The sequence below is a fragment of the Colius striatus genome, chromosome 1 (assembly GCF_028858725.1).
Source record: "Colius striatus isolate bColStr4 chromosome 1, bColStr4.1.hap1, whole genome shotgun sequence".
NCBI classification, from domain to species: Eukaryota; Metazoa; Chordata; class Aves; order Coliiformes; family Coliidae; genus Colius; species Colius striatus.
The window spans coordinates 175,589,050-175,615,719 of NC_084759.1; the positions used below are offsets into that span (position 1 = coordinate 175,589,050).

Genomic DNA, 26,670 nt, shown 5'->3' on the forward strand with positions numbered 1-26,670 from the left:
TTACTTAAAGTTAACTATACTAAAAAGCATCAAAAGTTACATTACAGTAAACTGACCAATTCCATTGTGCAAATGACCCAGAAGAGTGGAAAACCTACCCATACATAAAGATTAATAAGTAGTTGAAGGGATAAAGGACACAAGGGTGACCACCTGCTTCAAAATACAAGTAACTAATGCAAATTCTTACTATGTCATTGGTATCAATATATAGTGGAAAATTACTAACTGTTTGGATTAGTCTGAAAATAACTCCTAATAAGATTTAAGAAGAAAATAACTTTAAATGTAAGTTAAGATCTCTTGGTTTTATTTTCCACTATATTTATTTTGATATACAGTTTTAAAAATGCAGTTTACCTTCCAGATCACGACCTACCACTTTCAATCAATTACATAACAGCATTTATCAAAAAGAACACATGGTTTGTAATTAAATTAAAACTACATGTAAACTACATTTAACTTCTAAATCTTGGCCCCAAGTCCATTAGGAGTTAAAAGTATATTAGCTGGAAGGGCTAGGTCGAAAGGATAATCAGTATGTTAAATAAACAGAAAAACACATTATAGGATTTTATGATTCCATTAAGCCCAGCCTGAAGAAAAATATCTCAAAACACCATCTTTACTAATTGTTTTATGTAGGTAATCCTTTTCTCAGATCAGTATGCTATGATACTTTTTAATAAGATCTCTATTATCTAAAGTAATATTTTGATAAATATTTAATGCTGAACAAGACCTCTGTAAAGATTTCATCCACTACTTTAGTAATACCTTTTTCTATTAGGAAGAACCTACATAGTAATGAGTATTTGCAAAGAACAGATATTTCAAAAGGTTTTATTAAACGTGAAAAATATTTTGTCCAGACACTTTCTGGGAAATACTTATTATAGAATCACAGAATCATTTAGATTGGAAAAGACCGTTCAGATCACTGCCACATCTGTCATAACTGCCCAGCACTGCCAGGTCCACCATTAAACCATGTCCCTAAGCACCGCACCTATACATCTTTTAAATACCTCCAGGGATGGTGACTCCACCACTTCTCCACACAGTCTCTTCCAATGCTCGATAACCCTTTCACCGAAAAAAAATCTCCTAATATCCAATCTAAACCTCTCTTGGTGCAACTTAAGGCCATTTCCCCTTGTCCTGTAGCTTGTTACAGAGACCTACCCCCATCTCTCTACAATCTTCTCTCAGATAGTTGCCCTCAGCCTCCTTTTCTCCAGGCTAAACCACCCCAGTTCCCTCAGCCACTCCTCATAAGATCTGTTATATTTAGTAGAAGGATGCAATCTGCTGCTGTATGACCAATTATTAGAGTAGCATGTTTCGCAAGAATGACATTCAAGAAGGAGACATTTTCTGAGGAAAATGGCAAGACGAGGCAGGAAATGTTCTCTCTGATATCAGACAGTTGGTCTTTCATCTCCCAGCTTTGGCATTTATTTAAAGTCATATCACCAGATCAATGTCAGGTCGGTTGCAGCTAAACTCACTGAAGCAGAGACAGTCATTAAAGGGATGCATTCCATAAAGAGAAATCCAATTACTTTTTGCATTAGAGAAATCAAATTCATTTTCTGGTTTGGTCAAGGACAGTCACTGTGGAAAACAGCTCACGGGAGGAAAGCACTCAACACTGACATAGTGCAAATAAGTTTTAGATTGGAACATAAAAAACTCATTGCTGCAGTTAGATAATGTTTTTAGAAGAAGAAAAAAATTGAAATTTTAATTTAATTTGCACAATTTAGTATAATGAGATGCGTGATTTTTTTTTTCTCTCTTTGTATTTTCCAATGCAATTATTGGGCAGCAAACATTTCTTTTTTAGTGGACTATATTTGAAAACACTGTGGATACTTAGGAATAACAATCAGAAATAACAGTAATTGATCACTTCAGTAATTCTATGTATGTATGCATCCCACATAATCAAGATAAACCAGGGAAAGTCACGAAGTAATTAAGTATTTTTTTGTAGTTGTTTTTGAACCAAGAGATGTGATATTCTTTAATCAATTAATTACACTGCTGCAATTCAGAAAGGGATGGCCTCTAGATATAATGGCTGTATACTATTTCATTTTATTTAGTGTCTCATGAAAAAAAACTCATTGCACTCACTGCTTAATACACATTGTCTGACTTCTTAAGTTACACACATGCACAGTAAAATATTTTCACGAAAAATTAGTATGCCTCATATATATTACAGAATCTTAAATTTCACATTGTTAAATAAAAATGTCTTTATTGACTATTCATATTATTGAACACAACTGCATGTTAACAATGAAGATAATATAATGCTTTTTAAAAGGGATATTACTATGATTAAATTAATAATAAAATGCTACTAATCACAATGTTTGTTAAAGAAAATTAAATAATTCCTTTTGATATACTGCAATAATATGAACAATTATGTCATACTATATAGACAAAAGGACCTGGGATTCAAAGTCATGTTCAGAGCAAGTAATTTACACAAAGAACAAGAGCAGAAAGCATAAAAACTCTAAAAAAACCCAACAAAACAGTAAGATGCCTAAGATAACCTCAGATATACTAAGCAGACTAGTAAGATGTCCTAAGGATCATTTGCTCCTTTCGGGTATTTGCTCTTCGAGCATATTGCTCAGGATGCCCTGCATACACTTTAAATCTCATCTCCCTAGACAGTCATGTCAAATGATGCTATGTTGTAAGTCACAAGATCCTTCCCATCACAGGCAACATTTGCAGCAGGAGTTTCAGGTAAGGCTAAATACCTTTATCTATTAGTAAGTTCATTTAAATGACATTTTCTTTTAAAAAAAAAAAAAACAAAGAAAGAAATAAAATTACCTAGTGCCTTGGTCATTCCCTTAAAGTATCTTCCAAATTCTTTACTAGTAGGAACTATGCTGTAATCTTCAGATGCAAACTGATCATTCCTGGAAAACTAATATGGCACCAAACTGGGAGGACTGGCTGATTCCACAGAAGGCTGTGCTGCCATTCAGCGGGCTTGAGAGGTGGGCAGAGAGGAATCTAATCAGGTTCAACAAGGGTAAGTGCAGAGTCCTGCATCTGGGAAGGAACAACCCCAATGCACCAGTACAGGCTGGGGGCCGATCTGCTGGAGAGCAGCTCTGCAGAGAGACCTGGGAGTCCTGATTGATAATAAGCTAAACATGAGGCAGCAATGTGCCCTCGTGGCCAAGAAGGCCAATTGCATCCTGGGATGCATCAAGAAGAGTGTGGCCAGCAGGTCAAAGGAGGTTCTTCAACCCCTCTACTCTGCCCTGGTGAGGCCTCATCTGGAGTCCTGTGTTCAGTTCTGGGCCCCTCAGCTCAAGAGGGACAGGGAAGTGCTGGAGAGAGTCCAGTGCAGGGACACCAAGATGATCAGGGGAATGGAACCTTCCTTGGAGGTCTTCAAGACCCACCTGGACTTGTTCCTGTGCGACCTGATCTAGGTGAACCTGCTTCTGCAGGGGAGTTGGACTAGATGATCTCTGAGGTCCCTTCCAACCCTACCATTCTAGCTGTTTTCTTTTGCCAAATTGCTTTTTGAAGACTTGTAAGTATAAAAGTGTATCAGATATTTTCATAGCATCACTTCCTCATATAACAGACTGCAGAAACTGTAGAAATGGACTCTGGACACTCTCTAAGGACACTATGTACTCCATACTGTAATATTTATTAAGTGGAGCCCAACCCTCTCTGGATGATTTTCATTGCTTTATTCATATTCAGATAAATTATCTCAACAGAGTAAGAGCAGCCCTCCAGAAGAAGCCAAGATCCCAAAGAAAAGCATGGAAATACAAACAAAATGGTGAACTCTGAGATCTTTGATACAGCAATGAGCAGTGACAGGTCTAACAGACAGTAGGCCTCCAACATGTACCAGTAAAGAAATTGTTCACACATAACTACTCTGCCAGGAGGACACCATGGTGCTCTTTCTGGAAAAGAGAGCAGCTTGAATAACTGCATTTGGCAAAATATCTATTTATAGCACTGTCAGGTACATGACCCAACTATGACAAGTGTTATTTTTTCTATTATCATTTTACAATTTCAAAATATCTTATTTTAAATCATAAACCCCTTCATAAATAGCATCAAATTAATTTTATTTAAAACTCAACATTTAAATAGTTCATAAGTAGCATATTTCCACTCTCCCAAACTCTTTACAAACATAAAGTTATTTTCAGCCCTGCAGCTGAGGAATTTAATTGATAAGAATCAGTATCACAAATTCTGTAAGTTTTCAGAAATTGTAAGGATGCCATTGTGGCAGGGCAGATCTGTGCATGCATGTTCTTTGGTTTTGTGCAGCACAATATCCCTCATCAAAAGAATCCATTGATATCTTTTGCAAAGGCTCAACTCTGTATTTCTGAAAAGCATATGGGGTTTTTTGTGTTTTTTCTAGAGAACGAGGCTAAATCAGGTTAAACTAATTATGCTTCCTGAAGTCAGAGTGTGAAGTCAGTGAGAGCTAATGTATACCACTGAGTGCATACACTCCCTTTGCTTTGCTGTTACGTGCTTTTAGGTAGGAGTTATATATAGGTGTCCCACTAACTACACATCAATACTTTATCACATCTCAGTCTTCAAGCACTGAACTACATTGTGGTAATCATATACCAAACCAGGGAAACATTTAGTATTCAGTCATTAAAAGCTTCTATCCATCATTTTTGTCTTAATCTTCCTTGAGATATTTTAAAACCACAGAGTTATTCACTTGACGTACAAAAGTAACCTATATGGAAAATGCTTTTATGCTTCTTTCATCTGGATATTAGGGAGAAAACTGTCTTTTTTTAATCATATCTCAACTCCTCCATGGCTTACACAATGATAATATGAAATGCCCCCTTTAATTCTGAAATAATATTGTCAGTGGAGCAGAAATGTCGAAAACTTTGTTACACATCCTTCAGAAATAACTTTTAATTTATTTTAATGCAATCTACTGTATTTTCCAATATATAAAATGCACAAATATTTGAAAACAAATGTAACAAATATTTGTACTTAGTCTTACTGATCTATAAGGAAGATGATATTTTTCAAGATATATATTAGTCAGTTGTAAGCACAGTGCTGGATTTTAAAGTAGTTTTGTCTGCTTTCTACATTTTCAAAAGCTCCTAGCATACTTTTATTCCTACCCTGAAAATAACCTAGCTTGAGTTAGGTTCTTTCTCCTTCAAATTAATTGTAAGAAATTCTTTTTATATTAGCAATTTGAAAGCAACAGCAATCACAGAGATAAAATATGGCCCCCTACAATCTATTGTTTGTCTTCTCATTTTAATCAGAGCCAGCACATTGTTCTTGTCTTAACAATATGCATTGTTTTAACAATAGGTAAATCCTAAAAACCAGCATTAATTTTCTCTCACAATTCAGCGATAAATATGAATGAGAAATAATATTACACTTCACTTTTTTTTATTCCACAACTGTGCTCAGTATTATTCTGTGTATTTGCACATTTCCCACCAATAAAATGTTTCCTGAGTGTTGCTTGTATGAGCTACTATTCTCCTGATCCAAGGCATTTACAAATGTGCACCATCTTACATCTGAGTTTCCAGCAAAACCAATTAAAGAATTTCTTTTGTACAAACAGTGAGAGGTCTTATAATAAGTACTGTTGTCTTTACTGCTCCATGAAAATGTATCTCTTCATCCACCAAGGAAGTTCAGAGAGCCTCTTTCAGCTAGGAGAACTTGACTTGGTTTTTGAGTATTATCCTAGCAGTTGAGGCCATAGTCACAATCCATGCAGGGATAACATCTCAACAAAAAGGCTCAAATTTAGAAATGTCACCTCTGCCACCACCTCCTTTCAATTTCCAAATAAAGTTGGGACAGAATGCTCCATAAAGCCAGTGTTTAGCCCACAACCAATTTGTGCAGAAAAACTTCTTTAGATATCAAAAGGTGAGTTAGGGTAAAATCTGGTCCGCAATTATTTTAGCTCTATTCAAGTTATTTTTGAAATTACACTTTGTAGTTCAATACCAGCAGAAATAATTCCGAAATAAACATTAAAGAAAAAAAGAAATAGCATCTAAACCAAACAAAAAAGTAGAATCAATTTCTTTTAACTGGAATTTCCTTGACACTTCATAAATATTAATAGCTGTTTAGGAACAACTGTACAATTGAAGTAGGGCTCCTGCAAAAAAATTCTAAGCTGCACCATTTCCTACCATATTTCAAGTCTCTACCGTGCACACAAATCACTGTTTATGTACAACAAAATCTACTGGATGCCACGTGGCAAGCACTTGCTGCTTATATAACCACTGACACCATGTTTCAGAAGACTGGTTTTTTCCATGCTTTACTGCTTCCTTATTAGTGTTACAAATGCAGAAGCAGAGGTCTGGGTAATATCATGTATTACAAAGTGGGAGATATAAAGCCACATCATGATTTTTATTTAAGGCATTCAGCTCAGTTCCATCTTAGCCTGACAGGAGAGCTTGCTTTACTCATTTAGGGAGCTTCATGTTTTTGCCAAAAGGACAGAGACAGAAGCCATGCCATGTTTGAAGTACACATACCATATGCATCTAGACCAATGTAGATTCTTTTTATAGTCAGTGAAAAGAAAAAAGGCATTTCTGGGGCGCAACTCATTTCAAAATAGATTCTGATGTAAAGATGTACCGATTTCTCATCACTCTAAACCAGGACCTGCTCAGACGTTCACACAGCTGACACTAGAAGTCTGTTAACATGAATCCCAACCTCATTTCCTACATGTCTTCACATTTCTCATCAAAGTGTCATTAACTCAGTTAATAAAATACTTGACAGCTCATAAGGGATGAGGGTTTGTAATAGGCAAGGGGACATACTCACACATCCTATGCCTAAAAATTAAGCTTTTGACCTCAGCAGGCTGATTCAGACAAATTTAGAGAATCCATGTTCCTTGGGTGAGTCCTGGGGGAAAACAAGTAAAGGATTGTAGAGAATGGACAACTCATATCACAAAAGAGTGATCCAATCTTGTGAGCAGAGACAGCCAATGCAAATACCAGATATAAAGCTATTTGCCTTGGTGCTTGACTCAGGTTTTCACAGGATATGTTTCTGTATTTTTGAGATAAAAACAGGCAGAGCTCTTCTGGGGAATGATGACAAAAATGCATTGTTTTACTTTTGCACAGTAGACTATTGCTTAAAGAAACCAAGTGGGAGTGTCCATTTCTAGTCCCAGATTTACCAGTATATTTAAGTTTAATCAATGTTATAGGCTTTAATGTAAAAGGCCCATCAACTGACTGGGCTAAGAACCATCCTTCAGGACCCTCCATTTCCTGTAGCTACAGAATCTTACTCTTTCCCAATTTTTCCTGGCCTTCCGCCTATGAGTAAGTTTCTCATAAAATAAGATTCTCATAGTTTCTAGAAATATTAACTTGAAAATGAAGGCTAAGATAAAATAAACTGCAAAAATTCGTGATGCACTTCAGAAAAACCTTCTCATGGCTCTTTACAATATTTTCTTTATCATACTACAAGGGAAAATACAACTAAAAGAATTTTCATCTCAGCTTCTAGTCCTTTAACAGAATGATTGGTTTTGATAACCTTTTTATATTGAAGCTACAACCCTACTGCAAACCTAATCATAAAAAAAAAAAGAAATCCTTCTATTTGTCCACATTTCCTGTCCGCTTCTGCACTTGGGATGCAAGCATGGTCACAGTTTTGTCTGGTTCTCTTAAAAAAAACTTGCTTTAGTCTTACTTCCAGAATAATAAGTGTACATGGAAGGTACTCTGCAAAGTTGTACCAGTTGCACCTCAACAGCAGAAAATCTCATGACTCTCTTACAAAGTCACTTGCTATTCTGAATAACCAGTATTTTGCTCTGGAAAAGTAATCCAACTATTTTTTTGTGTGTCAGGTTTTTTTCTTTAAGAACATTCAGAAAGTCAATTTTTTTAACACCTCACATTATAACTAAAATGTAAAACTACCCACAAAAATGCAGAAAACGAGTGTAGTGTCTCTTTCAGAAAACAGAGAAATAATAATTACTCTTAAACTGTATTGGGGTTATTCAAGGTATTCTCAGTGCTGAAAAAGGAACACAAAATGAAGTATGTCCCTATTCCCTGAACAGAGAACTTTTGAGATTAATTAGTCAGAAAACTGAGATTACTTAAGTCATCTCTATTAAAGAGTTATAATATTGGAGGCCTTTAGGGTTTCAGGCATAGTGATATATTGCTGGTTCCTTAAAATGGCATGATTGGCTCAGCTCAGTTATACCAAATTAAGAAAAATAAACCATAGTTTCATTTTGTTTGCTTTCAGGTTTTAAGGTTTGGGTTTTCAAAGACCACCCACCAAACATGATGCCTTGAACAGAAGTGGAAGATAAGACACTCCTGTAGTCACACAAAAATCCAAACTTTGGCTTTCAGATAAAATTCCTGTTACTGTAGATTCAAGACAAAATATTACCATTGTTAACAACTGGGAATAATGGTATCTTTTCATAGAATAAGCACAAAAGGGGAAAGCTTGTTATTAAATATTAATGGATACAACTGAAAATGTTTCTATACCAACCCTTTTTTGGGAAGAATATTGAAGATACACAGGGGATAATGCTGTATGAAGAATTCCTAAGTAGTAGTTGAGTTGCTAGAAGGTATTTTCAAAAAGGAGGTAGAGCAAGATGAGAGCTGAGAGAAATGGATGTAACTCTAGAGATAGGATTTACACTTCCTTCTGGACTAGTGTTGAAAGATGTTCCACAGTCAATTTAACAGCAAGCAGATACCAGGCATTGCAGTCTGGAAAGTCAAGGATGGCAAGAAATGACTGGTAGTGTCATTGCTTTCTTGTATGCCCTTGGCTGTAGAAAACAGCAATCTCCAACCAAAATGCTTAGTTCCCTGAGCACATGCAGAACTTTGTATTTTTGTTGATTTAGTTCAATAAGAAGTAGAAGGATGCCAGGACCTCTGGGCAAACAGAACATTCAAAGAGAATGGAAGGAAATTTGTTCCACTTTTAAGCACACTTGAGAACCTTATCAATATACAGTTGTTATTCAGTCTTCTAAATTATAAACTCTGTGCCCATGCTATACTTTCATTTGAAATTGAGTCTCTTTTGTATAAACAAAGAATCAAGAGCTTTAGAGGTTTTCTTTCCTGGATTCACATGCATCTATTATCCATCTGCAAACATTCCTCCCATGGGGAAGCAGGATTGATACCATTTAGAAGAAAGCAAATAACATTATATCATGGTTGAACAGTTATTTGCCATTTGTTTGACATGTTTACTCTTTATCTACTGTCTGCACATAAAGCCATATGAAGTAGGCTAATGGTCACTCATTAAAACATACTTTTACCTTATACATATTCATAAGACACACTAGAGAGAAAACCAATACATTCTTGAAAAAAGAACAAAGGAGAAAAATCTCAAGGAGACTAACTTTACATGAAAGGGAAAGTTGCCTTACTTAAAAGTTCAGATGTTACAAATTAAAAAATGCTGCTTTATCAACACGGTGTAAAGTAGATATTTTATCAGATTCTCTTTTGAACAACAATTTTTGGTCAATTATTACTCCTCATGTGGACATTTCTCAAGGCTGAGCCATACTGTGTGCATAGCTGATATGGTACAATCTTTGCTTTACAGCTGGTCTTGTTTGTCATCTCGGCTTACTTGATTAAGCATTTTAAACAGTGTTTTGCATAAGATTGCGCACCTTCTGCTGAAAATTGTCTGGATAATATTCAGTTGAAAAACAGTTGACTTCCCAACATAATTCTTAGGCTTTGGCTGTTTCTCATTTCTTAACTTTTGAGGGGTTTAAAATCAGCATCTTAACAAACGTTCTCCAATAACACCACAACTCAGTACTAATGTTAGTAAACAGCTTCCAATGAAGCTGGTAAGCTGTTTTACATTTAGCATAATGCCATGGAGAGTATAGAACAAGACTGCCTTATTCTGCCTTAGGCATTGATCTTTTTGCTTCTAAAAAAATAAAATACTTGTTTTAGTACTGTATTTATCCCTTCTCTTCTCACTGTTTTGTTAAGTCACCCCTTTCCTTCAGCCAGATCAGGTGCGGTGTTTTTTTTTTATAAAGTAGTTCTGTTTTTCCCCTCAGAGTGCTCAGGACATTGAATGCAGATTATATTTACATGCTTGAATAAACAGTTTAATATCATCTTTATTTCATTCATCTTTTCTATGTTTCTACACGTTTCCCTTATGATTTAACATAACCAAGGAGCATTATCATTTGGGAATTTCTGAGCAGACCATTTGCCTTGAGCTCCAGCTCTTCTTTTAGCACAAAGAAGGAAATATCATATTTGGGGGAAATGTAAGTCTCACCTCCAGAGCCCAGATCACACTGTTTTAATATCTCCTATAAATTTTTACTGATAAATGAGAAACAAAAAGCTTTCCAATGACTAAGCATATACTGAAAGACTTAAAAAAAACCTTTGCCATAAAACTATAAAGAGAAAGCAAACATTCAGTTGGATTATTAGTGTTCTCAATCAAAACTGCACATTTTCAAGTGGTCTGAAACAATGAAATTCACTTTATCTGAGAAAAGATAAAGATACTATATTTACTGGCTATTCACTATTACAATAAGTAAACAGATATTTACAGTTACTTTACTTTAAGTGATATCACCTTTACCTCAAACACACACTTTTTGTTTTACTAAACTCTCATCCTCCTTGCCTTGACTATGATGGATCATCTTTGAACCAGTCCCTAGACTCCAGTCTTAGTGCCTCTGAATTCTCATTGTAACGATAAGTCCTTTCTCAGAATAATGTATTTTAAAATTAGTCAGCCCAAGACTAAGCACTTGTATGAGCACTTTGACATTGTACCAAACAACTCTTTTCCACCGCCAGTTTGAAAGGCACTTCAGCAAAACTAAGCTACTGCTGATGCACTTGCTTTTTGACCTAGGTACATATTAACCTAAGCAGCATACTGCTGGCTTAACTACCATCTAGCAGAGTTAATGTGGTAAACATTCAAGAAAAAATGACAAATTTAAGTGGTGCTGCTTGTTATCCATATAATGCATAAAGCTGGAATACAGATTCCCTGCTTTATCTTGTCATATAAACAAGAGTCTCAGGAAAACATCCATGTCATTTGGCTGAAAACTGGAACTGAATTTTTTACTTTTATTTATGTAAAAGCAGATATATAAACATATGCTAGACACGCTTGAAAACCAGTAATATCTGTAAACACTTTTATTAACATTGCAGCTCCTCTATGTATTTTGGCAAAATGTTTTACAACAAGTGAGGAATGAAATATGATTACAGCTCCAGATTAGCTAAAATTGGTATGACCTTAGGTATGAAGTATTTCTCATGTAAAACTACAATATATACAGGCATTTCTGATTTGTAATAGCACATCCTGAATCCTATGCACAGAAAATCAAATTTTAATAAAGATCCTTATCAGCTTTGAAAAAATCTGGTCTTTATGATGGGAAAATGAAACAAGAAAATAGTCAGAGGTAACTAAAACAGGTTCTAGAAAGGGAGCAACTTTGATGGAAGACAGGAAGAAGTGTGTTAAAATGCCAAAAATCAGAACATGAAGTTGAAATAAGCTCAATAAACAGATATACTATTACATAGTTGTAGAAAGAATGGAGATCCATCTCAGAGCTTAAAAGTACTTCAAGAGAAATGAAGGTTGACATTAACAGGTAGATTATCCCTAAATTAGAGAAAGCTACCACTTTAAGATGGATATTAGAATATTTTCTAGAACATCTCAGATTGACCATTTGTTCCTGAAATTGTTGAAAGACAATCCATACAGCTATTCAAGTAATACAAGATATCAACCCACAGGAGAAGAACCAAGCCAAGACAGACTAAAGATAACCGCAAGCAGAAAGTTCAGGTCTAAGACCCCAGTGTTATCATACACGAGACAGGCATAAAATAGATATTATCTGAAGTTCTTAATTAGGAAAGTACTTCTAATTAGAGTAGTCTCTAGATTTTTCACTTTCATGAATAATTAAGATATCTTAAAAAGACATAGAATCCAGTATTGTCATGTGATTCTCACTGATGTCTGCTAGAGAAACAATGCTTATGAATAATATTAATATCAATATATTTTAATTTCTTTTAACTAACTAATATATAATTAACATATCAATGTTATATGTATTTAATATATTCTATATTATTATATATTTTATATCAGTTCATATATATTAATATAATATTAATAATAGGAATTGCTTATTAATGTATAAGCTTTAGTGTCTTATTTGATAAATATGTGAAGAGAGTTTATATAAAGACTCTTTGAGAACCTTCAGTCCACAATGCAGCAATGCTGGAATGCAGCAAAGAAATTTTTAAACTGGCATTTAAACAAGACAGAGTGTCTTCTCAGTGGATCTCAATGCTATCTGCATATACTTAACTTTAATTCACAGGCAGCTGACCTAAAATGCTGTGTCATCCTGAAAACAAGCATATTAAGTTTGATGTAGTAGCAGAAAACGCAGCTTTCCTTCTTATGATCCAGACCTGACATCTATCTGATACACATACTTGTGCTTCTTATGATGCAGTTTGCACATATGGCTGGACACATGCTAATTTTTTCCAATTGACAACGGAAATTTAATGAACTTAAACTGATTCATGATGTGCATTTTTCAGTATAGCTAATAGACTAACAGGTTAAACTATGCTGTAATCCTCTATTCAGTAGAAAGCAATTAAATTCAGTTTAGCAAGACTCTTGAGTTTTCTCTTTGCTCTGATTGGTGATCTATCAAATGTTGATTTGACGGTGCATCTTCTGTACTAGGAGTACAAATGGGAAGGTGATAAGCACTATTCAATGTAGGTTCCCCGTGCCAGATACATCTGGCACTGTATCTTCACCAAGCCCAGTCCCATCCCAGCAATCACAAAACTTTTGAGTTCTAGTAATGTAGGACATAATTCTGAACAGCTCTTCAATTCTGTGTTGTTATTTACCTGCTATTTATCCCCACCATTCCACACAGATGTGTTTACTGTCAATCATTTCCACTACAATAATAAGTCTGTGAAAGATACAAGACAATCGTAGCAACAATTACACACAGAATTTGCAGGCAAGTTAGTGATCAGGCAACGGAAGGTCTGACTGCAGAAGCACATTCCTCAGCCTCAGTTCATTAACCACAGCACAACACCCACATGTAGTATTGGAAAGTAATATTTCTGCTGTTTTTAGTAAAATTGTTTTTTCCATTTCTGACTATGCCGTTACCAAAAATATGCTGGTAATTACCAATGATGGTAAACAGGATGTATTTAGAGCTATTACTTGCAATCTGGTGCATAGAATAGATGAAAATGATTCGAAAAAACGACAATTTGCTATTTGTTTCAGTATAATAACCACTGCAGCATAAAAACAGCAAACAAGGGGTTTGATTTCCTGTGTCAGGGAGTTACTTGTATTGAGCTCTCTTATAAGTGTAAAAAAGGGGATATAGGATTGTGGAAAATAAATTACTTGAGGGATTGAAATTTGTAAAAATCACATTAGTGATTAGTTTATTTTAATGGTGATATTTTTTAGCAGCATGCTAAAAAACGATAGTTGCAAATCTCATGCTAGTACATGAAAAGAAGCTTATAAACAAATGCCAGGTGCATTTCTGTTTTGCAGTTTTTGCATGCATTTTTGTCTATGCATGTATCCCGTGCATAAACATAGGATTAAATATTTCATATGTATTTTCCTTTCTCAGCTGAACAGAGTGCTCCTAAGATCAGACTGGCAGAGACTAAGTCTGAAAAATGAACTTAGTTCCCTGTTCCAAAAGACTTTTGTAAGAGCAGCAGGTCATGGACTGCAATGTTGAATGCAGTCAATGATGCCAGGCTTAGGCTCTTGCCAGGCTCAAGGCTCTGGGGCAGGGAAATTTATTACACTGGACTTCCTATCACTATCTTACTGAATGATCCTCCTAATTGCCACCTGTAGCATGCCATCCTCAAACTACTCTCACAGGGTATCTTTCTATTCCTATAACGAAATAATATTATCTAATAATTAAAAAAATTATCTCGAGGCTCAAAAAGCTTTTTGTACAAGCTCAGGGATTAATTTTGTCCTCCCTCACTCCACTTTCTCCATTGATTCTTTTGGCTTCATAAAATGATCTAAAAGTGTTCTTTGCGAGTCAGTGAGAAAGTTCAAAGTAAGACAACTTTCTGGCTATCAATCTGCATTGTCTACACCATCACAACTCCACTGCAATTATTAGTAACAAAAAAGATTAAAAATGCTAGGAAACAAATGATCAGTGAGAAAGTGCTTCTAGACAGGAGAACCAAACAGAGCTAAAGACATTATGTTGCTACAGAAGTGTAGAATTACCTGCTTCAAACAGAAGAATTAATAACAGGTCTGAGCGCATGCTGATGTGAAATAAGTTAGGCTTATTTACATATGTGGTTTTATGTATAGCATCACAAATGTTTCCATTTGAGCACTGCAAAGGATATTTCTGAAGGGTGCTATTTCTGAAGGGGATTTATGTGCCAAGATTCTTATACGACATTCTAAATATATGGTATGTACACATCCACACTATTTTACAACAGAATGCCTGGTCAGCACAGACAGCAAATAAATGTTTGCTATTAAGAAATTCTTTTATAGTATTAATTCTGCTCTGGGAAGATAATACATTTTAATTCTGCTCATTCTTGCTTTTGTAACTGTCACTTAACTGTTTGATTAGTTTGAGTGTGAGTTTGTTTAATTTAAATTTTGGAGTGAGAATTCCTGAATTGCTATGAATGAATCTCCAAATTAGCTTCTTTCACATTCTAGATTATACTTTTTCAGTCCAAGAAGTTTCTGGCTTTTTAATTTTTGCAATATTTTTATTAGCATACATTGCACAAGTGTTCCACTTCAGAGAAAACCTAATAATGACTATTATTGCATTTCTGACAAAGTTTTACAGATAAGTAACTTGTAAAGATTTTTTTAATTCTTGTTAATAGTGTGATAGCAACAAAATTCCAGCTTGAAAATAAGCCCTGCGCTTTCTGACTATACTCCTTTCTCACTAATTGCATTATAAATTAGAAATCCATTGCCAATATTATGGCACAATGATTAGAAATAGATTTGAAACACAACTAGCAGTAGATTCTTATGGCTTATAATGTTTTGTGATCTTTTCCGTTCATTACTAAAATTAGAGTTTAAAATCTGTAGTTATCTTTTTCAGACCAAAATAATGAATCTTTTGGCAGCATTTTACGCCCACTGACTTTGCACTGAATTGAATGAATAGAGCTAACATAAGTGGTTCTGATGACCTCTATCTGTGGTCATAATATCCAGATGGATAACAGCAGAAAAAGACCAAAGAGGCCAGTTAAGAAAGTTCTGCATGGCCATCACGTTCATTTTTACACTTTTGTTTGACCTCAACATTGTCATGGGAATAAGAACGTGCTGCTTTGTAGCTCCTGCATACAAAAAAATAATCAGACAAATAGTACCAACCCCACAGAAATCTTGAGAAAGACAAATGAACAAACCCAATTTAACTTTAGCTATTTGAGTTCAATTGAACTTGCTCAGACATCTGTGCCTGTTTGCTGTACTCAAGATTTCAGTATTTTTCATCAAAGTAAATATCAAGTTATGGGCACATTTTGGACACGTTTTATTTTTTCTAAAGTTGTCTTTACAGACACATAACATTTGTCTTCCATGTGAAAAACAGTCTAATATCACTTGCCTTTTAAATACGTTTCTAACAGTACTTCTTGGCCCAGTACCCTAGTCTAAAACTTGGGTGTGAGAGAACAGTAAAAGCTCAAACCCACTTTTGTACATTTCTGCTCCTAAAGTTCTTCAAGCTCTGTCGCTTCTCTTAGTGTTCAGACTTTTAAACATTGACATTGTTTGCCCACCTTCTCAAGGCATCATCACCACATCAACTACCCATCAATCAGCCAGGCAAAGGATGTGACCTGTCATGTCTGTAGCATCAGCTGTAAACATGCAGATACCTCACTTCTCTAGAAGCAGTGAGGTTCACACACCTGCAGTGATGAAATGCAGTTACAGGTTGCCAAAGATGACTTCTTCTTCGGATATTAATAAGATGCTGCAAGTACAGTACATAATGGATATGGCTTGGGACCACCTAGCTAACTACTGTAAGGTGAGCTGTTATGAGACACTTCCCACAGAAACCCAAGAGGCTGTCCATGCATGGGAAGTATAATATATTTCTGTGGAACTGCCATTTGCACAATTAACCTTGTGATGTTTAACATGGATGAAAAACCTCAGCTCTCCTAAACACGGCAACAGAAATGGGATTGCCAACTCAAGACAAAGATAGAAGAGTTTATGATTCACAAGGGAGCTCAAAATACCTTCTGCTTATTTCTGAAAGTTAACAGCAGTTCTGTCCCAGCATCTGTGTCTTGCCAAAATCAATGGAAAGTTACCATGAAAAATGATAAAAAGGCTATATTCTGGTCTACAAACCTTAGGACAAGCCCATTGGTGTGAATGTATGGCAAGAAGGATCATTATTTTAAATTCATCTAAAAGATAACAGTTCAACCTAAAGACTTTCCTGTTCTTGCATTCTGGTGCTTCACAAGGCAGTCAGACTTTCCTGTCACAAATTATTACTCTCTCACTAGAACTGTCTGATGTAAATTAAAGATGCGAAACAAGTCTGTCACTTGTTCCTCATGAACAGTATGTAATGCATATAGTATGATTAGCATCCTCTGGATGGTATAGTCGATTTAGGAACAGGTATGCTACAAAGTTACTGGAAAGTACATATGAAATACAAAACTTTAAATGACAAAAATTTTGCATTCACTGAACAAAATCAAGAAAATTATTAAATTCTAATTATGGCATACAGTTTAAAATAAACAGAAAAATAGTTTTAGAAATTATACTAACTGCAACAGTTTCTAAATATTAATTAAGGGCTGTATGTAGGAATATTTCACACATGATTTCCTCACCATCTGCATTTGTAAAACTTGAGAAGAATAAGAATGTAACATCTGGTTAAAATTATTTGAAGGTACTAATGCTAAACTTCTTGAATCTCAATTCGATTGTTCACTCTGTCTTAAAAACATTCTTTTATAGCTGAAAAGAACACCAGTATATTCTTTGTGTAGACTTGTCATGTGTCTACAAGAAGTGTCAGACTGTATTTTTAGCTACGGAGTTTACTTAATCCCACAAGACTTTATCTTGCCTTTATGTTGACAAATGAACAATGCTGAAATATACAGGATCTGAGCTTCTGTCAAGGTAGACTGTGTTGCAAAAGTCATTGTTCTTGCACAGTTGTTTCCTTTAAGCTATTGACTTAAAAACAATTTTATTATTCTTCTGGGCTCATTACTGAGCTCCTCAGTAGTTGCAGTTAAATTGTCTCCAAGCTTTACTTTTCTATAAAAGCCAAGAAAATGTGGCAGAAATGTAATATGATGCAATGAGGTGACTTGGATGGCCCTCATTCTACACACACAATTGTGCCCACGATAGGTTTTCTTACTTCCATGTTCCTTTTTTTCAAAATAGACTTGTAGTATATTACCAGATTAAAGAGAGAATGCTACCTTGTAACACCTTTTAGTTAGTAATACAGTCAGTAATTACTATTACCATTAAAATAATGTTTTGGTTCACATCTCAGGCTTCCTTTTATCTTTAATGCATCTACATTGAATGACAAAAAAGACTGTACCAGATGTCTGTTTCTTCTGTACTAATAAACAGTACATCTCAAGAGTTTCTAAATAAATATTAATAATTACTAACAGATAAAATATGAACTTATTATTTTAGGTTTTATAATAGATCTTTTTTTCCCCCTCAAACTGTTACATTCTTGGAGTAAATTATGCCTGGGAGCAGCGCTAGAAGCTTCCCTGTCAGACTAACATTTTTTCCTGACATTTTTAAAGCAATCAAAATACTGTGCATTTGTCTATTTTAAGACCAACATAGACAACAACATATGTACAGCAATTATGTTAATCTTGTCAACACATGCCAAATCTTAGACTCCTTTCTAAGTTTCTATTTACATTAAACTGAAAATTTATAATTGAACTTAGAGAACTAGGAAAGAAAAATGCTCAGTATTGTTCTGTATCACCAGAGGACTAACAGAAGTTGTTTCACTGTTGAAAGACTTGCTTTGTGCCCATTGCACAATCAAGACAATAGGCTTTCCTTTATCTTACAGATAAAATTGATAATGGATTCAGTACGTCAGTCTTATGACGCCTGTGGAACTGTGGCAACCCCTTTTGTTTGGCATCACTCCTAGTAGTGGGTTGCCCACTCCAGTCCTCAGCAGGCTATCGGCACTATTACAGGACTGACCTGCTTAGAGCTACCTTACGGCTGCTGAAGTGACAAGCAGTCAATGTCATTCATTGTACTAGCTCTGGAAGAAGTAAGGGAAGGAGAGAGAGGAAGTTTAGTGCCTACTACTGTAACAGACATGAATCTGCTGTCAGTCAGAGTTTTCTTTAGTCATCTCAAGGCAAATTACTAAACTAGAACTGCCTGGTATAATAAAAAAATATTTGAAATCTGGGAGAGAATTTAATCCAGCACAGGGTGACAAAAATGATGGAGTGGAACATCTCCCTTATGATGAAAGGCTGAGAGAGCTGGGGCTCTTCAGCTTGGAGGAGACTGAGGAGTGACCTCATTCACGTTTACAAATACATAAAGGGTGGGTGTCAGGAGGATGAAGCCAGGCTGTTCTCAGTGATGTCCAATGATAGGACAAGGGGCAACAGGTACAAGCCGGCACATAAGAAGTTCCAAAGAAATACAAGGAAAAATTTCTTCACTGTGAAGGTGACAGAGCACTGGAACAGGCTGCCCAGGTGGGTTGTGAAATCTCTTTCTCTGGAGACATCCAAAACACACATGGACGAGTTCCTGTGTGACCTACTCTAGGTGGCCCTGCTCTGGCAGGGGGGTTGGACTAGATGATCTTTTTGGGTCCTTTCCAACCCTTAAGATTCTGTGATTCTATACTGGCATACTTGATAAAACATAAATAAGCAGTTGTAGTAAGAAATTTTAGTTTATATATATATATCTATCTATCAGAATACAGAATTTAGTAGCTTTGCTGTTACAATTCTGTGATTCTGTGAGGGATGATGAAACTGCTTCCACTCGGTAGAAAGGATGAAAGAACTATCTGGATCAACAATAAAAATATTTTAGTTTTTGAATTGAGTTTGGCTAGAATAGAAAATCGGCATGTGAAAACTGAGCATTCTTTAATTCTAACAACATGTGGAGATGTTCTAATAAACTGAAGCATCTGTATAGCACAAAGAGGACTTAAGCTCTCAAGTGCTTGACTAAGAACCAGTGTAAACACAAGGAATATATGATGTGAAAAAGAATAACATTTGTCTTCAGTACATGTATTTATTTATACTACTTAGCTTCTGACAGATTAACTTCAAAAGCCAAATAGAATGCAATGACTGAGAGTAACATCAGAAGAAAAGAAAAACGTACCAATCATCTATTTCTTCATCTGTGTTCAGCTCTGTCCTGCAGTACTTAGCATCCCTGGCAGATAGCGTGAGGGCATGTGCATGCTAATTCTCTTCTGGGGCATGTTCGACATTATCTTCTTTTAGAAAGAAAGTCATAGACTGGTATGTCTTGAATGTTTTCTTACCTACCATTAATGCACACAAGAGCCTTGACTTCTCTCACATAACTTTAGAAGTTTAATTGCTGTGTTTGATAACTCTATAACCAAGACAGAAAGGCAGACACCTTCAGAGGACACTCAGCTCTTGGAAAAACTGAACTGCCTTCTGAACAAAGACTGATAGCATTGTCTAGAGAGAGGCACAAATGTGGCAACGCTTTGTACATAGATGTTGAAGTTAAGTGCTTAAGTTGGTAAGGTGTCTTTGCTTCCAATTTCCAAGCCCTTTCTCACCAGTATTCTTCACAAAAAGTTCTCTCTCCTGATTTTCACATGTATGATGAATTAAGGATTGTTAGGTTGCCTATAAAAGTCAATAAGGTACATAATAATTTTACAAATAAGTGATTTTCTTATTGCCACCAACATGAGCCAGTGAAGGAAGATCCACAAAATAGTATAGTATCATTAGTGGTGATGGCAGTGAGGTTTCTTCCTCTTTTTCAGTACCTGTATATGGTAATACTTGCTCAGCAGAAACACAATTTTGAGTAATCCTTCAAAGTCTTGCTAGCTATTCTATGTAAAAATATTTCAAGAGTATGACGTGAAAACTGTTTGTACAGAGTAGTTTGTCTAGCTGTCAGAAATGCTTGTGAGCACCAAGTCTCCTCTTTTTACATTTAGGAAACAGATACACACATTATTTTTTTTTCTTAAAGCACCAATCAGTTCAATGGAAATATTGTTTTGTTTTTATTTTCAAGCAAATTAAATGCTAAACAAAACACTGGAGACACACGGAAAGCACAATCCGACTATACACGTTCTGTTGTTCCTTAGTTACACAGTCATGAATATAGAGCTAAATTTGAACTAGAGTTCTTAATAGGATATTCTTATCCAGTCAACAATTGCCACCCTATGAGCAAACCAGGGAACACATAAACCTCAATCTGTGTATCTTGAGGATATATAGGGTGCAAGAACTAGTCCTACATCCTGTCAAACCACTGCTTCTTCCTCCCGACTCACAAAGAAGACAACAAAGAAATGAAGAAAATCTAAATATCAGCATTTTGTTGGATGAAGTACCAAACAACATAATTCTCTCCAGTATCTTTCTGACCCAGACTTGGCAGCAAGGATCCACACATGTATGACCGCTAGGCTTGATTGCTGCATCTTATTGTAATCAAGAATGAAAAATACATATTGTGAAAAAACTCCCGCTGCCAGGAAAAGCAGCTGCCAGTCTGCCTAGCAACACAAACCACTATGAACACATCATCCTGGCATGCTGACCTCTGTGCAAACTCCCCCTCGATTTCAGAGTCCAGGTGAAGGTCATTGCCACAGTCCCTAAAACTCTCAGTGGGACTGGCCTTAGGTACTTGAGAGACTTCCATCCCCTCTGCAGCAGTGACCTTCTCTGACAGCTATGTTCCCTTGGAACAATGAAACTGTCAGCCCACGGAAGAAGCTTAGCAATGCAGAAGACTTAACTTTGCAGAAGCTAAATCTCAGTGAAAGCACTACCACTCATAAGAAAGGGAAATGACTAAATCTCAACAGCTGCAAATGTCAGACCTTTAGCTTACTTTCCCCAGATAGTTTCCTTTCTGACCAACCAAACCTTACATAATGGATGGATAGATTGTCTACCAGCCATCAGTGCAGAATCACTGCAAGACGAAAATAAAAACATAAACATAAATATCAAGATAACACACTCGTAAATGCTCCTAGTGTGTTGCTCCTCGACTTGAAAAAAAAGTCTTAGAAGATTGTCTATTTATCACAAATGTATTTTATATTGAAGTCAATGAAAATCATTGAAATCAGAGTTTCAAGTCATTCTTTCCAATTCCCTGTTCACTAAATTAGAATTACTGGTAATTACAATCTAAGCTCTTCCTAGAAAGACAAAGTTCCTTACCACCAGCACAGACACTTCTCTCTCTTTCTTCCATAGAGTGCTATTTCTTTTATATCAGGGAACTGCTCAACAGCGACAGGAAATTCAAAGCAGTCTGCTTAATAGAGAAATTTCCTATTGAGTATTCTTGAAAAAGGACAGGAAGACTCAGTCTCAGAAAAATGATACCTGCTTTACCAAGAGCTGTTTGTACCAAAAAAGAAAAAAGGTTCAGGCTGCCATAAACATTTATTAGGATCAGATGGAATGGACCCATACTTTTAATGCTCTTCTCATACTATCATGACATCACACTTAAGGCCTGGGACTTCACCCTTACCTGAGATATGGGTGCTACTGAAGAAAAGTGCTACTCAGACTTTAGAAAACTGTCAGCTGGTGGAAGCAATCGGACTGTCTATAAACCTTAGAGTAATAAGATGACCTGGCATGAATACAAATATGTATAATTCACTCAAGGGATTACACTTCTGACATCATAAACTACAAGAACATTGCCTGAATGCTTTATAGACAGTGGCAGAGCCCAAGAGCAAAATCAACATTGCTCTCTGAAGTCATTCAGTATTTCATATAGAACAGGCTGTGAACTTTGCAACATTTGAAGTTTGAAAACTTTCAAAAACACAATGAATAATTCAATTTTTTCTCTCAAATGACCTCAGTGAAATGATGCTGGGGACTGGAATCAATGTTTGTAAGTGGATTGAAACTGGAGCAGCAGCTAGTAGTACTGCAGCCCAGTAGGAGAGGGAGCTCTCTTAAAACTTATAAGGGGCTTCTCTTCATTCCCTGGTGTGTAGGCTTGATCTATGCACTGCTGCTTATACCAATACAACTATATCAGTTAGGGGATGATAATTTTCACATAGTCAAACCAATTTTTATAAGGATGCAGTACCATTAGTATAAATGTGTGTGTTGATTCAGTCTTCTTTTTTCTTTTAAAAATATCTTGCCTTCAGCAGTTGTTTTAATCTGTGGCTACAATAAAGGATTTTTTTCTGACTTTATCAGTACTGTTGCTGATAGTCTGAATACTTTGCACAGATGTTCAGAAGCTATAGCCACATGGATGACACACTGAGTGCTTCTGTAAGGGATCCATGTTGTTTTGCTGCCTGGTAACATCATTTGTGAATTATACACAAGCTAATGTAGAAAAAAAGTGTACATTTTTTCCTGTGCTGCTAGTATGGTTTAGAATTTGGTTTTATTTAAATATAAGTGATGTCATCTGCTCCTCTTCCAAAAATGAACTGATCATTTGCATCAACTGTACACTTAATTCTGAAACGTATTGTAGGTTTAGCAATTCATTTTATTCCATGAATCACAATATCTAATGCCAATCTGAGTTTTCTCTGATAAATTTGCCCTACATTAGAGTGTTATAGACAATGTTTTTCAGTTAGCATTTGTACATCGTAACTAATAGCAGGTGTAAAGCTGTAGTTTTATTGCAAAGAGAGGACCACATTCATCAAATCCCACCTTGTGCAACTCTATAAAAGCCAACAGTTACAGCTAGTGGTAATTCAGTCATCTATGTCTTCTGTAATTTCCTTTAATAGTGTTGTGAAATTATAGCTGTTAGAACTGACTAGTGCGCTGTTGTGGTCATGCCCCTGCTGTAATACTGTCTCCCATCATCAGTTACTTTCTTACTGTCTTGTGGGCCCCTTTGATTAAAATTTCAATAAAAGATATACAATCACTCATAGTTTTATTGACACATGACAGAGTGATCTCCTGGGCTGAAGACAAGCATATAGGTATCAGACTCGGCATCAGTACTGCACAGCAAGCACAGTTCTCAGTGCCAGTGAGAGCTGTAAGCTTGTACACTGTCCCCTCTGAGCATCAAAACAAACTACATCATTGCAACATAGACAAGAACATTCACGGGAGTGAAGGACTTAACTTCATTGCCCATGGTACAAGAAGAGCGCAAAGCAATTGTGCTAATGCTAAAATGTTCAACCAGCATTAATGTTTATAATTATTATTAAAGCATTGCATAGATTGCAAAAGTCACAGTCAGTGAATAACACAGTCAGTGCCTTTTCTACAATACAGAGTTGTTAGAGAAAATGAAACACAGAAGATAGAAGTAAAACAGATTAAGCCATGTAGTGAGTTTGTGTGACCACGTTTTGGTAGCAGGGGGATACAGTCAAGGTTTCTGGGAAAAGCTGCAAGAAGCTTCCCCTATATCTGACAGGGCCAGTGGCAGTCAGCTCTAAGACGGACCTGCCGCTGACCAAGGCAGAGCCAATTAACGATGGAGGTAACACCTCTGTGATTAATATATTTGAGAAGGGGAAGAAGTTTCTGCATAGGTGTTTAAAAACTGCAGCAGAAGGGAGTGAGAAACAGACAACACTATCTTCACAGACACCCAGGTCAGTGAAGAAGAAGATGGAGGATATGCTGCAGGTGCCAGAGCAGAGAGACCCTCACAGCTCATGGTGAGGCCCTGCCCCTTGCAGCCATGGAGGCTGTGGGGGAGCAGAGATCCACTTGCAGCCCAGGGAGGAACCCACACTGGAGCAGGTGGATGCCCAAAAGAGGCCGTGATCCTGTGGGAAGCTCATGCTGGAGAAGGCTCCTGGTAGGACCTGTGAATGCATGGACAGAGAGTAGCCCTTGACAGACCAGGTTGGCTGTCAGGACTTGTGACCCTATGAGGGACCCATGCTGTAGCAGTTCATTCCTGAAGGACCGTTTCCCTCATGGATGAGACCCATGCTGGAGCTGCTCATGAAGAACTCTAGCCCATGGGAAGGATCCACATTGGAGCAGTTCGTGGAGGACTGTCTATCATGAGAGGAACCCCACACTGCAGCAAAGGAAGTGTTTGAGAACCACTGGGAATATCCTAGACTACTGACACATAGAAATAAGAGCAGAAAAAGATTTTTTTTTTTTGTCAAATAACTGAAATTTTGTAATACTTGTTAGTAATTTGAGTTTCATTCTAGCAATACAAGACTTCATTACACTGAGTACCAAACAAGCCTTCAATAACCCAACAGTGCAGCAGCACTTAACCTTCAACATTAGTGTGGCATGCAGCTCTGATCATACCAGATATTCAGCTCCCCTTTCTCAAGGTGAAAGAAGATGTACAGTTAACCTGACAGGAAGCCAGAAGTTATGCCCTCACAGACAAATAATCAACCAGTGTTGGTATCTGTTTTGAAGTCATAACCAAATATCTGTCTTGAAGCGTCATATGGCCAATTCAGGCCTTCCATGCTACCTCAATTCATTTACTAGCCCTTATTCTACTCAATAGCATAATCTTGGAAACAGGTTAAATCAATATAAATAGTAGGTTAGAAAAGCATGAAAAGCCATTGTAGGTGGTATAGGCCATGGCTTTATTCATGCCATTAAGAAAATGCCTTGAAATCACCATGGATAGGAGATTCAGGGGAAATCAATGAGTCTATGCTTTTTTTCCCCCTCTTTTTTAAGGTAAAATCTGAAGTTTTAGAGGATACAGTCTAGAGAAGAGGAGACTGAGGGAGGATTCCATTAATATTTACAAGTATATAAATGGTGGTGTTAGGAGGTTGGGACATCCCTTTTTTCTATGGTATCTATTGCAATAAGACAAGAGGTAATGGGATGAAGCTGGAACACAAAAAGTTCCATTTAAACATAAGAAAAAACTATTTCACTGTGAGGGTGAGGGAGCAGTGGCACAGGCTGCCCAGGGAGGGTGTGGAGTCTCCTTCCTTGGAGGTCTTCAAGACCCGCCTGGACACATTCCTGTGCAACCTGATCTAGGTGAACCTGCTTCTGAAAGGGGGTTGGACTGGATGATCTCTAAAGTTCCCTTCCAATCCCTACCATTCTATGATTCTATGCTTGTTACCATCCATACAGTTTCACACTGCTGTTGTAAGTGAATTCTTTATGCTTTATTTGCATTATGGTGAAGTCACTTCATGTGAAGTTCTTTTACTGTTTCCTCAGGAAAGTCTTGTCACTCTGGAAATATTTCTTTACCTTTCTTAGGTCCCAAGGGATGTTTAAAAGTTAACATTGCCATGCTTTAACTCTGTTAGTTTGTGTGACACCTTCTGGCTTTTCTGTATCCCCTGTATCCACATAACTTAAACAACTCAAATGTAAACATCTGAGTCACCTCACAATTCCTTTTTTACCAGTGGGGAGAAATAACTGGTTTTACAATGTGATTCATTTGCATCATTTGAGATGTCAAATATACTCCAGTGATTTAACAGGTCTTTTCCTCTCCACTTATTAAGATAGTCCAGATAATCAACCGATTAAAAAGTCATAATTTGTAGCTGTCTGAATGTAAATCATACCACTTCTATGTCCAAACCACCATCTGCTGGCACAAATCCTGCCTTCATCATCTGAGTCAAGTATTAACCCTAGCAAAACATATGTATCTTCACTTTGCACTTTTTCTATTGTGAATACTGTGTGGCAAATGGATAATGTGGAGGCCTATGAGAGATAAAAAGAAGTACATGGAAAATACATCTGCAGTCTGAAAAGCATGGGCTTCTCTAACACAACACCTAAGTGTTGTAACTTGAGTTGTATCCTGCACTCTAGCTTGAGCTTTGCCAGCGCTACACTGATGTAGTCATACACACGTGATCTGTCCTCATTCTGATAATCCTTTATATAGTGCTCTGCCCACTATAAAGTAGGTTACATTGTCTGATAACTCTAATTAAGTTGTTTCTTTAATATAAAATTGGAGTGTTGAGTGGTAAAAGTAACGTGTGGCATCATTCAATGAGACTAAAATTTAAGCAAAGATCCATCTAATTTCAAGTTAAGAGAACTGGAATACATGTCATGATTCTCCACAATCAGACATTAGTATAAACTTTATCATTTTGAT

The 26,670-nt window shown here is 36.4% G+C and overlaps 1 protein-coding gene across 3 annotated transcripts in view; it reads right to left on the reverse strand.

Annotated features, from left to right (window-relative positions):
• Positions 1-26,670, reverse strand: part of TMEM117 (transmembrane protein 117) — a 217,284-nt gene that overhangs the window by 72,653 nt on the left and 117,961 nt on the right. The window lies entirely within an intron of this gene.